Below are 13,590 nucleotides of genomic sequence, written 5' to 3'. Positions count from 1 at the left end.
CCCCCAATCCCTCCCAGGAGAAAGCACTGATGCTGCGTGGACATGACTTACAATGTGTCCCTGTAAAGGCTGAACTATGCAATTGGAGTAGCTCCCACTGAATGACAGGGAAATCATTATGTTCCTCCAGTTCTTCTGTGTACAAACTGTAACTCAGGATGGATGCAAGTGTAATGAAGTAATAATTTAGCTTTCAAATCGATTCACAAATGCATGAGCTTAGAGCGCTAGTAGGGATCGAAGGGTTGCAGAAGAGACCACTCATTCTATTGTTGGTTAGTCTAGACAAAGAATCTATAATCCTTTCCAGGTTATATCACTGTAAAAGAGCCAGTGACCAACGCAATAACCTTAGAGATGACCTTTTCATCTTGAAAACAGTGCGTACTTTCTGAAAGTCTAGGAAACAGCAAGTGTGGACGTAATTTATGGATTTACTGATTTTGATGAAAAATAAAGCCACTGAAACCAAATTTCATTTTCCAAAGTGCTGCTTTTCTCCCTTTGGTCCACAGCCTGTATCTCTGTTTTTCAATTTGTCTTTAAAGTGCTTTATGTTTAGAATTAAATCCTCAGGATCTTCTAGTTCCTTGGGATTTAAAAATGACTAATAAACAGACATATTTGGAACATGAAAATTCCTCCTAATCAACTGATGCACTTGTTTCATAAGAAGGATAAGAAGGTCATTTTCTTTCTTTTCTGTTTATCCTTTTCCTTAAAAAAAAAAATGACCATTTCCAAGTGGCACCTGTGCACAGGCTCAAAGGAGCGGGACACTGGCCCCATATATAGAAGGTGGTGGGTTCAAACCCAGCCCCGGCCAAAAACTGCAAAAAAACCCCAAACAAACAAACAAACAAACAAAAAAAAAAACCACTATTTCCAAAGTACAAACAAGACCTGATCAGATGTTTTCTATCATGCTCTTATCATTATTACTATTTTCTATTATATTATTTGGCGTTCTGGGTGCAAGGTATAGTGGTCACAGGGTGAAGTAGATATTTCTGCATAAAATGTGAAAGGTCTTAAATGAAGAAACCAATGAGGTAATTTGATTTGTAATGAGATTACAAACCATTCTTTTCTCTCTTTGCCTACATTCATGTAACACAAAGGAAAAGCAGACATGGGTAAATAATTGTGAAATTTAATTAATTTCTAAACAATTCTACTCGCCTATTTACATTAATCAAATCAGTGATATTAGTAGTAAACTTTCTATGCACGTTTTACTAAAAAATCTCCACTGGGGACTGCATCATATTTGCAGTCAGGAAGAATCTGATGCCGTCAAATTTCAGTCTCAGATGAGGACAGAGGTCAGGGGAGTGGGAAACTGAAGCGACCAGAGAGGAAACTAAATGAGTGAAATGCATGGGGAAGTTTACCTCTAGCTGCATCTCCTGTGGGGAAAACGTAGCTTAGCCCGTGTGAAAAATCCTGCCATTCGTCGATGGTGAAGAGATAACACTCCAAAACCACCTGCGGCACCTTTCTAAGGTGTTCTCGGAAGCAGCTCATGTCCTAACAATTCCCAAGGACAGCAAGACCATATGTCCAACAAAACATAAAAGAAAAAATATTCTGTACATTTTAAAATGTGAAAGCCTCGCCTTGCGTAATCGTGCTGTTCAAGTGATTTGCACACCTTAAAGCTTTCCCCTCACTCCAACTTAGTGATGCATTTTTGGTTTCTCAACATCCAACAAAGCCCTGGTTCTCTCTGATTGCTCCAGCCGCTGTTGATGTTGGGGCAATGGCTTGACAGAGAACTGTGGAAGGGCGCCGTCCCTGGAATGTTACGTATTAAATCATTTGAAATTCTAAAGTATACGCCCCAGAATTTTGGTCATGTTATTTTTAAAAGAAAGCCGTGGAATTATTACATTAAGCTTAAGATTTTGAATTATTATATTCTGTATAGGGAAAAAACATGTAACAGAAATCAGTGAAATATAATGGAACTCTAATTTTTGGTCTTGAGTACATCATAAAAATTAAAGGATTATAAGAAGTAGTTGAAAGAAGAGGCAGAGATTTCTATATGGTTAAAGAATGTAAAAACATTTCATATTGTGATAAATTCCATTCTGGAGTTGTCTCTATACAACATTCTCCCAGAAAAAAACTGCAAATAAACACATCTTACACTGATACGGTGTCAGATACATTTTTATTAACATTTAATGATGCTAAACTTTTATACTTACCACTTAGAAAAAAATTCAAGCATCAGGATAAAATTACACACAATTTTCTACTTGAACACATAAATATATTTTAAATTATTGACTTTCATAGATTGAATTCATTTTGGACACATGAACAATATAATACTAGGCCCTAAACAGATACTATATATATACAGAAAGCTGTGCTCCTGATTTCAGAAAAATGATACTGAAATGAAACAGCCTTGCTCTTATATAACTTCCTCTAGCTTCAATTTATGTTAACTTGGCTCCTTTTGGCTGTGAATTTATCAAAGTATTTATTTAAAAGGAGACAAAGACTTAAAGGCTCTGGTGGTAACTGTGAACTGAGCATTTACATGGAAATCATCGTTGATCCCAAATACGTCATTTGGTAGGGAGAGGAGGTAACATGATGTGGAAAGAATACAGATTTGGGAGGCGATCAATGTGCACCCACATACACTCTCTACCTGTGAAGAATACCTGCTTGGCAGTCCTGGGGCAGAGGGAAGAGACCTCGGGAAGACATACAGCCACATGCCTGGCACACCGCAGGCACTCGGACAATAGTAACTATTATTTATTTCAGGTTTTCCTCCAGAAGGCAAACACTGAATGGAACTGATTCAGAGGCAAAGAAACTTCATGTGAGAAGAGAAGGGCCAGAGAAAAAGACCAGAGACTATGTGAGAGACCGACAGGAAAGAGAGATAATTTTTTTTTTCCATGAATGGAAAGATCCAGTAAGTTAGCTGGAGATTAACAGGTACACAAGTATTTAAAAATTGGGGAACGCATTTGCTGCAGATGTTTTTCAATCCAATCCACACCCTTGGCCCTATGTTTATTCTTTCAGAAGGTATGTACCTTTTGGATGCCTCCTGTATTTTTTATTCATTTTTCTGAAGAATCTTCAGGAGAAAGAAGGTGCATCTTTTGATCCATGTGTATTTCCCCCCAGCCTTGGTTATGGTATGAAAATACTGTGCTGATGTTTGGTGAGATTACTCGGGCCAGACACCATCTCTCAGTCACCTTTGTCTTCTAGGGCATTCAGCACAGGATAACCCAGATATGCCATGTTAACTACCTAAAAGAAGCCACTTGGACAAGTGAATTGGCTTCTCAAAAGTGAACTCTCCAACACCTAGATGATTACTGCTCCAGCACGATGAGTGCAGAGTGTCAGAGTGTCACAGATAAACAGGGCTGGGCCCATGGATAGCCCATTGGCTGGAATTTCCTTCTCAATTCACTCTTGAGGATGCTGCTCGGACAAGATTTAGGAATATCTGTCAAATCCTGCATTGGCAGTTTTTTAAAAATAAGATCCTGCAACTTAAAAGTCCAGGGAAAATGTATGCTTGTCATGTCTATGATAGAGGAAAGCAGAAATACCATAGAGCAGTGGTGCTCAACCTTCCTAATGCCGCGGCCCTTTAATACCGTTCCTGTGGGTCGTGACTCACAGGATGAGAACCGCTGCCTGAGAGGAAACAGTAATACTCCAGTGAACTTGCTGCAGTATTGTCACTGCCAGAACAAGCCCCAGGTCAGTCCATGTAGAATGAATGGACGAGTCACAGGGAATCTGTATTTCTGTTCACAGTCTCAGTGAACTATAGTAGCAATTCAAAGGAACAGCTTCAATTTGTGATTGAATTTTTTACATCATGCAACAATAAGGAGCTGATCTTTGCAAAACTGTGATGTCATGTCCTGTGTGGCAATCCTTAATTTAAAATAATAAATTGACATTCCAATAACTTTTTAAAGGTATACATATAACTATAAAACGTATGTTTATACCTGCTTCTAAAGAGATGCAGATACAAATCTTAGTTTTGTGTAAGAGTGACTCAAAAAATAAATGAGTCCCAGCATTTGAGTTCTAGTAAATGTAACCTAACAAAAGCCCTATCCCAGCATTTGGGGTCCTCAGAGCCATTCCCATTACCTCAGTTGCTTACACAGCACTGATCTGAATTAAAGCGTCTGGCAAAAGACTCACTATTTTCCAGAACTTCCTGGTACTGACCTCAGCTGATTGCATAATCCAGATTCTTCAATAATGTGCTGAACTTGTTTCTGCTCACTATTTCCTGATACTGGCCCAATATGGCTCTTTGATCCACACAGTCTATTTTGAACTCCATCAGCCTCAATCCTCATCCAAATTCTACCACCAAGGAGATAACTTTTTGCAAAGCTCTACCAATACTTGATGCTGTAACGAGATCTAGCTTGCTTTCCTCTGTAACTCCGTGTCATCTAGTCCCTTAAACGTACACATGCATTTGGGCAAATTATTTTCCCCCTATATCAATTGCCCTCAATTTCCTCAATCTATAAATTAGGTTTAGAAAATTTAAAAGGTAATGTTAAAAAAAAAAGTGATAGTTCAGTGCACAGTATGTGAAAACATATTTACATTCCTTTCTTCCCACGAGTGGATACTTTTCGTTTATCAATTTCCTATATCCCTAATACACTCTTTAAACCGCAGAAGAAACAGCACATTTACACTACCTCTCCAAGTCAACAGATAAATCCGATATGTCTTTGTTTAGCAGGTTATCCTTGTCAGGCCAATAATCTGTGTCATTCTCACTCTTCAAATACAATTGTACTGACAGATGGGGCAGCTGACTACATTTCCGAGAGGTTAAATGAAATCAGGAAAGCAGAAGCTTTGATCTTGTGGCCTGCAGTATGCCTGATGAATACGATTGATAGCTCTGTGCCTGTGGTCTCTTTTACTAACAAAGCTGTTATTTAAACACGTCTTTATTAAGCAGTTGAACCTCTGGGAGATCTACACTAGAAAAGTCTGTGTTTTGTCCTGCGTTAACAAATTTCTAAACATAAAAAAAAGTCTTCTTATGTAAAAATGTATCATAAGGTCTCATTAGGTAAGACAACGGGCTCTGGTTTAATATAAATTTTTCTCTGTGTTCTTTACAGACTTAAACAATTTCTACATGAACATGGCCTATTGAGTAAATGTAACCTTAACAAAACATAATTGCATGTTTACACACATTGGTGCTATTATGAACCATCTGAAGAACTGTACAGATTTTTTTTTAAATTCCATAATTACAACTTTACAGGCTTATAGCTCCTTAGGAACCATTATAGACTAAGAAGTAAATTATGTACACATTGAAAAGCCCCTGGTTGCACTGTCCAACAATTATCAAGTATGCAAAAAAAAATCCTCTAAATCACAGGCTCATTTTATATGATGAGGTCCTCCTGGCACAGGGTTTCTTATTTTAAGGACCTTGGTGAGCTCCAGATGTTCCATAAACCTCTGACATTGTTTCCAAAAAATGTAAAAGGCCATTTTTCTGATCATATTTTCCATAGCTTTCTTAGATTGTTTGAGCATTTCATTATACTCCCCCATCAAAATATAAATACTTGATTAAAAGTACTATCCTTCAACTAAAAGGAATACAAATATGAGAAATAAAATAATTAAACCTAGATCTAATTAGTATAGTCAGAAAAGGAAAATTAGCCACCCCGTAGCCTTGGTTTTTGTTTGTTTGTATGCTTTGTACTTTGGTGCTCAAAATTACAAAGCTCTTTTTACTGCCTACGTGACAAAGCTGATTTAGTCAGAGGAGGAACATAGGGAAAGACACCAGCGATCCTGAAATTTGAATAGATTCCATCTCTTAGGGGTTGTTACAGTCGAGAGGACTGCCCCAACTCCCAGAGGTTCCCCCACACTGGGGTGCAGACAAGAAGCCAAGAAGCCAAATGTTTAACAAGCATATGGGGTATGCTTACAGGTAGTCAAAGGCCATCAACGAAACACCTGGTGAGAAATGCTGCGCTCCTTCCAACCCATTAACAATTTCTCTTAAATAGTTTGTACCATGTTGTAATTTGTAAGCCAGGCACCCCGAGGCAAGTTTCTGCTTATTAGCATTTTTTTCCAAAAAAAAATCTAAAGTTCTCATTGACTTTATGACACAGAGTAAATCCAAGAAAAATAAAAAAGAAAGACTTACATGTCAATGGCTACTTTTAATAATTTTCACAACAAATGGTGATATAAAAAATTATGCCATTAACTACCATTGACCAAAATAGGAATTAATGAAAATCAGATAATCCCAAATGTAAAATATAGGTACAGATAATCCCAAATGTAAAATATAGGTGAGATTGAGGGCTCACTATAAATAAAATTTAGTTTGCATTCTGAGATTAAACCCATATAACATTTTTAACCTACTTCTAATGTTGGAGTTATAGGATTTAGAAGTTTTCAGGAAGATGATAAGATTCCTAGTTAATTCTCATACATTGAGTCCTACATATCTGGGGAAAATCAAAATGAAGAGGGTTTTTCTCAAAGGTCTAAAATAAACAGGCTATATACATTTTGACAGCTCATTATGATAAGTAAAAGAAAAAGAGACAGAAAGATGGGGCAGCATCTGTGGCTCAAAGGAGTAGGTCACTGGCCCCATATACCAGAGGTGGTGGGTTCAAACCTAGCCCCGGCCAAAAACTGCAAAAAAAAAAAAAAAAAAAAAAAGAGAGAGAAAGAGAGAGAGAGAAAAGAAATCAAGGATAGGCAACATTTTAACTATTATTCACAACTGCTGTCTTTAAATAATAGGTCATTTGAAACTATAAAAACTGAAAGATATTTTGGGAGGATATAATGCTTTTAATTATAATACTTCAAAGTAATATAACCCTGATAATTACTAAAAATGCATTTACATCCTGCATGAGAAAGTAATAAGGCCAATGTAGAATTTCTCAAAAGATAGCCATCATTTTAGTCGTTCAACACCATAGGTCTAAGCAATGCAATTAATTCTCTGCCGCGTGTGCAAGTTTTCAATGGTGAATCCATGTGAACTCAGACATCATCAGGCAATAGTTATGTGCTTGGTACACAAATAGCCTTGTCACTCAGGAACTGCCTCCTTAATGCAAAACTGCCAGCGTATCTGTCTCATTTCCATTATCCTCAGACATGGCATGTGCGGCACATAAGGGCAGCTGGTCTATAATAGTCTGGCAACAAGGACGGGAGGCAAAATGGAGCTCTGACAAGCATGGAGACACCCAACCACAAAGAATCAGTGCTAGACAATATCATTGTCACACATCACTTCTGGGTCAATTTGTAATAATCGAAACCCTCTTAAGATGGCATTTATATAAAAATACAAGTTTTAAGTGTTTACTATTGAGTTTCCAAAGTCAGTAGGAAATATGATGTCACCTTAGCAGTAGTTTTTACTTACCACCCAGTTTCTAAATGTCAGACTTAAAACATCCAAGAATATTTTTCACTGTTTGCCTCAGCCATATGTATTGCAATCGAAGGCAATACTACCTGTTTGCAATATTCTAAAGAGATGAGGGCCCATTAGAAAAATGCTAAATGCAGTAAGTTAAAAACCAGTGGCAATGAACTGACTACTAAGGATTTCAAACAATGCAAATTTCACATAATTAAACTTGTTCATGTGAAGGGATGTATTTACACTACTTCTTTGTATACTATTTTATCACTTCCCAAAGGCAGCTACGTAATCGACTTTGATATTAGGTGACAGTGACATTCTGGACACAGAAGAGGTATGAATGGTGCCCCAAAGACAGCAAAGACAATGTTTCTGTTTCAGTGACAGGTCTAGGCATTGAGAAAGAAAGGGGGGGGGGGTGTGGTCTCTGAGGTCCTGTCACAGCCAAGGAAAGGTCCAGGAGACTCAAATTACTTTAGATCCACCTCAGCGTTCAACATTCTTCTAGGAAAGACCTGAGAAGCTAATTAAGTAATGACCTTCTGATTCTATCCCAGAAAAGTTCAGGGAAGTCATGCGCCCTCTGCCAACCAGGGAGCTTCAGCCAGGCTCCAGGGCCTGCAGCTGTTCTCAATTAAGATCGTGGGGCCTTGTACAAGTTACTTAAGCACTCCAAGCCTCATCTTCCTCATCTGCAAAAAAATGCACATCTTGAGTGGCTCTTGATGTGTACTTTGTAAGGTTGCTTGGATATAAAGTATGATAATGTATGAGAGGCATTTGGCAAAGTGCCCGGCATATAAAAAGGACTTAACTTTAGCAATTATTGTTAACTAACACTAAAAACTGTTAATATTTTAATATCCATAATGAGTTTGAACCACAAAAATCTCTGTTTCAAGCAAACAGTCAAGCATTACTGTGGTGACATTTTTATTCTTAAGAGAAGATAAAGCCAGACAACTTGGCACACAGCATATGTTCTAAAATTGTATAAGCTACCAAAGGCAGTGAAAAAGCAGATGAGAGCATTTTAAAAATTAAAATGCCTTTGGATTGCTCTGTGTTATGTCCTGTGTTGCAGAGAGGCACTGTCAGAATCAGTATCTTTATAAATGATGGATTTCGTATGGCATAAAAAGGCATGGTGAAGTATATTTCAAGTTTTCTTTTGAAAGCATCGGTTCCCATACATCTTTGGAATTAAATTTCCCTCATGATTCACTGTTAAAGTCCTTACGTTCCTTTTAGAGGAAAATAAGAAAATTTCTCCCTTATAATTTCATCCAGATGTAAACTACAGATAAACATTAGAAATTACACAAGTGACTCATTTCACCAGTCTGCTTTTTCTCTCCTAATATTCTCCTTTCTGTCACTACTGCAAGCATGTAAGTGTCACCTGTATTTTCTTTTCCTTGTGTTTTCCCAAATACAATGACAAGGCTAGTGTTCTAACATAGGGCACTGTTTCTGCTTTTCTGATAATGCAATAGCCAAGATTTCATTACAGCACAATAAATGTTTATGGAATGAATGAATGAATGAGATGTCAGTTCTAATTCTCTGCTTTTCTGTTCATTCATATTAAATTTCCCATAGGTTTTCTCTTCTTAGTGATCACTTTCCTTGAGAAATAGTGATCAATTCTTACTCAGAATTTTTATACTATACTGAAGATACAATTGTATTTTTCTATTTTAGATTTATGGATTACGTATAATGCATTTCACTGAATTTTGGCATTTATCCACCTATATTGAGTAAGTTTAATGTAAAGAAAGATGATTCTGTCACAGGGCTAATTACCAAATTCCCACTATCATAATAGAAGTCATTTTTCCACAAGGTAACACTAACCAGTTATTGGAAACTGATCCTAAAGAAAATTTCTGATACACAACTTTATTATATTCTATGGTACACAGTGTCAAGACATCCAAGCTGTAAATTAATCAGGGTGCTTATGTAGAATATATCAATGATGGTTCTCAACATGATGATAATGGTATCAGTCTACATAATGCCTGGAGATATCACTTTGGTGTCTCCAAAGTATGGTGCATTTTTAAAAATTACTGAATTCTACATAATAGCACACATGTGGCTATTCTTCTCCTAATTCCAAAGGCTTACATGGAACACCACATCCACTTTACACACCAAAATCTCTTAAGGGGTTTTCCATAGCAATGGATAGCATGTCAGTAAAGTCGTGGAAGGGATAGCAGGATTGAAACGCCATACCTAAGTGAGATCATGAGAATAGACTTTCTCTGCCTGGCTTTTTTCACTTAACAAAATGTTCTCCAGATGCATTCTTGCTGTTACAAATAAAAGGATTTCTTTCTTTTTAAATGCTGAATTGCATTTAATCGTGTGTATATTCCACATTTTCTTTACTCAGTCATCTGTTGATGGACACTGGCCTGCTGTGAATAATGCCAAAATGAATATGGGGGTACAGATAGCCTTTGGTGTACTAATTTCATTTCCTAGTGATATACACACCCAGCAGTGGGATTGCTGGATCATGTGGGAGCTAGAGAGAAAAATGGTGGCTAACAGAGGCTACGGAGTGGAAAGTTGGTCAAGGATGTAAAATTTCAGTTGAACAGGAGGAATAAGTGCAAGAGCTCTTTCGCACATCATGGTGACTATCGCTAGTAACAGGACACAGGGTAGCCATAAAGCTCACGTGCCATTTAAAATGGACAACTCTGTGGCCACCCTGCATTATACATATATTTAGAAATTGCTAAGAGAGTAGATTTCAAGTGCTCGTCACAAAAACAAAAATATAAGTAAAGTACTGTATATGTTCATTAGCTTGATTTAGCCATTCCACAATGTTTACATATATCAAAATATCATTTTCAGTCTTCAATACGTGGTATTGGGACAACTAGATGTATAAAAATGAAATTAGACCCTTATACCACATGCCAAAAGCAACTTGAAATGAATATAAGACTTCATTGTAAGACTGAAACTATAAAACTTCTAGAAGAAAACAGACAGGCAAAGTTCCATGACACTGATCTATTTATGTTCCAGCGACAAAAGTAAAAGTAGAAAAATGAGATTACATTAAATTATTATAAAAAGCTTCTGCACAGTGAAAGAAACCATCAACAGAGTTGAGAGACAATCTATAGAAAGGAAAATATATTTGCAAACCATACCTTTGATAACAGGTTAATATCAAAATGTGTAAGGAACTCAAATAATTCAATGGCAGGAAAACAGCCCAATTAAAAAATAAGTGAAACCTACAATAAATATTTCTCATAAAAGACACAGAAGTGATGAATGGATATATGAAAAACTGCTCAGCATCCAAATCAGAGAAATACAAATTAAAACCATAATACGATGTCATTTCACACCTGACAGAACGGCTACTATAAAAAAGATAAAAGTTAACAAGTCTTGGGGAGGATGTAGAGAAAAGGAAACCCTTATATACTTTTGTTGCACAGCCATTATGGAAAAAGAGTATAGTTGTTCCTCAAAAAATTAAAAACAGAACTACTACATAATCCAGCAATCCTACCACTGGGTATTCATCCAAAGGAACCCATATCCGTATACCAAAGATATATCTGAACTCTCACGTTCATTTTTGCATTATTCACAATAGCCAAGATAAGAAATCAACCTAAGTGTTCATTAAATGGTGACTAGACAAAGATATTGTGGAGTATGTACACATGAATGGAATATTATTCAGCCTTTAGAAAGAGGAAAATCCTGTCATTTGTGACATGAGTGAACCCAGAGAACATTACGTTAGGTGAAATAAGCCAGGCCCAGAAGAACAAATACCACATGATCTCACTTACATGTGGGCATCTAAAAAAGCTGAACTCATAGGATAATACAGTAGAATCATAGCAACTGGGAGCTAGGGAGATGATAGTCTAAAAATATAAATTTCACTAGAAGAAATAATTTCAGGATGTCTCCTACACAAAACACACAACCATAGATAATAACAATGTACTCTATTCTTGAAAATTGTTAAAATAGATTTTAAGTGTTCTCACCACAAAAAAAAAAGGTTTTGAAGTAATGTATACATTAATATTCTGAAACCTCATTAGAAAAGAATCCTGGATTTTATCGAATGCTTTTCTTGCATCCATTGAGAGGATCGTATAGTCTTTGTTTTTGCTTCTGTTGATATGGTGAATAATGTTTATGGATTTGTGTATGTTAAACCAGTCTTGTGTCCATGGCATGAAACCTACTTGATCATGATGTATGACTTTTTTGATGATAAACTGTAAACTACCGGCTAGGATTTTGTTGAGGATTTTTATACCTGTATTCATTAGTGAAAGTGGTCTGAAGTTCTCCTTTTTAGCTGGGTTTTTTCCTGGTTTGGGTATGAGGGTGATGTTTGCTTTATAGAATATGTTGGGGCAGATTCTTTCCCCCTCAATTTGTTTGGAATAATTTCTGCAGTCTGGGAATAAGCTCTTCTTTGAAGGTTTCATAGAATTCTGGTGTGAAGCCATCTGGACTAGGGCATTTTTATTGAGAGATTTTTTATTTTTTCTTTAATCTCAGTGCTTGAAATTGGTCTGTTCAGGAGATCTATTTCTTCCTGGCTAAGTCTAAGGAGGGGGTGTGATTCCAAATATTGCTCTACTTCCTTCACATTGTCAAATTTCTGGGCATAGAGTTTCTGGTAGTATTCAGATAATCTCTTGTATCTCTGTGGCATCAGTTGTTATTTCCCCTTTATCATTTCTGATTGAGGTTACTAGAGATTTTATTGTTCTATTTCTAGTTATTCTGGCCAAAGGTTTATCTATTTTATTTATTTTTTCAATAAACCAACTCCTTGTTCCATTAATTTTCTGAATGATTCTTTTGTTTCCAATTTCAATAATCTCTGATTTAATTTTGTATATTTCTTTTCTTCTGCTGAGTTTAGGCTTAGATTGTGATTTTTTTCCTAATTCCATAAGATGGCTTGTGAGTCTGTTGATGCACTCTCTTTCTGTTTTTCGAATGTAGGCATCTAAAGTGATAAATTTTTCTCTCAGGACTGCTTTTGCTGTATCCCACAGATTTGGTAGCTTCTATTGTCATTGTTGTTATGCTCAAGGAAGTTAATGTTTCCTCTTTTATTTCTTCCTGCAGACAACTGTCATTCAGCATAAGGTTGTTTAATTTCCATGCCTTTGTGTGGGTTTGAACATTTTGTTGGAGTTGAGTTCTACCTTTAGTGCCTGTGGTCTGAGAAGAAACAAGGTAAAATCTCAATCCTGTGATTCTGTTGAGGTTTGTTTTGTGTCCTAGGATACGATCAATTTTGGAGAATGTTCCATGGGGCAATGAGAAAAACGTATATTCTTTATCTTTGGGATGGAGTGTTCTATATACATCTATCCAGCTCATTTGTTCTAGGTTCTCATTTAATCCCTTATATCTCTGTTTAATTTCTAAACTGAAAGAACCTATCTATCACAAACCCACAGCTAATATTTTACTGAATGGAGTAAAACTGAAAGCTTTCCCACTTAAAACTGGAACCAGACAAGGTTGTCCTCTGTGGCCATTATGTTCAACATAGTGCTGGAAGTTCTAGCCAATACGATTAGGCAAGACAAGGAAATAAAGGGCATCCAAATGGGACCAGAGGAGGTCAAACTCTCCCTCTTTGCTGATGATATGATCTTATAGTTAGAGAACCCCCAAAGATTCAACCACAAGACTCCTGGAAATCATCAAAGAATACTGTAATGTCTCAGGATATAAAATCAATGTCCACAAGTCAGTAGTCTTTGTATACACCAGTAACAGCCAAGATGAGAAGCTAATTTAGGACACAACTCCCTTCATCATAGCTTCAAAGAAAATGAAATACCTAGGAATATACCTAACAAAAGAGGTGAAGGACCTCTATAAAGAAAATTATGAAACCCTAAGAAAGGAAATAGCAGAGGAAATGAACAAATGGAAGAACATACCATGGTAATGGCTGGGAAAAATCAACACTGTTAAAATATCTATACTTCCCAAAGCTATCTACCGATTCAACGACATCCTTATTAAAATCCCAACATCGTCCTTTCAAGACTTGGAAAACA

Source organism: Otolemur garnettii, unplaced genomic scaffold (genome assembly GCF_000181295.1).
Source record: "Otolemur garnettii isolate 467f Iridium unplaced genomic scaffold, OtoGar3 scaffold00002, whole genome shotgun sequence".
In the NCBI taxonomy this organism is placed as follows: domain Eukaryota; kingdom Metazoa; phylum Chordata; class Mammalia; order Primates; family Galagidae; genus Otolemur; species Otolemur garnettii.
The sequence above is the reverse complement of the archived record's forward strand: the minus strand, read 5'-3'. Positions refer to the sequence as shown.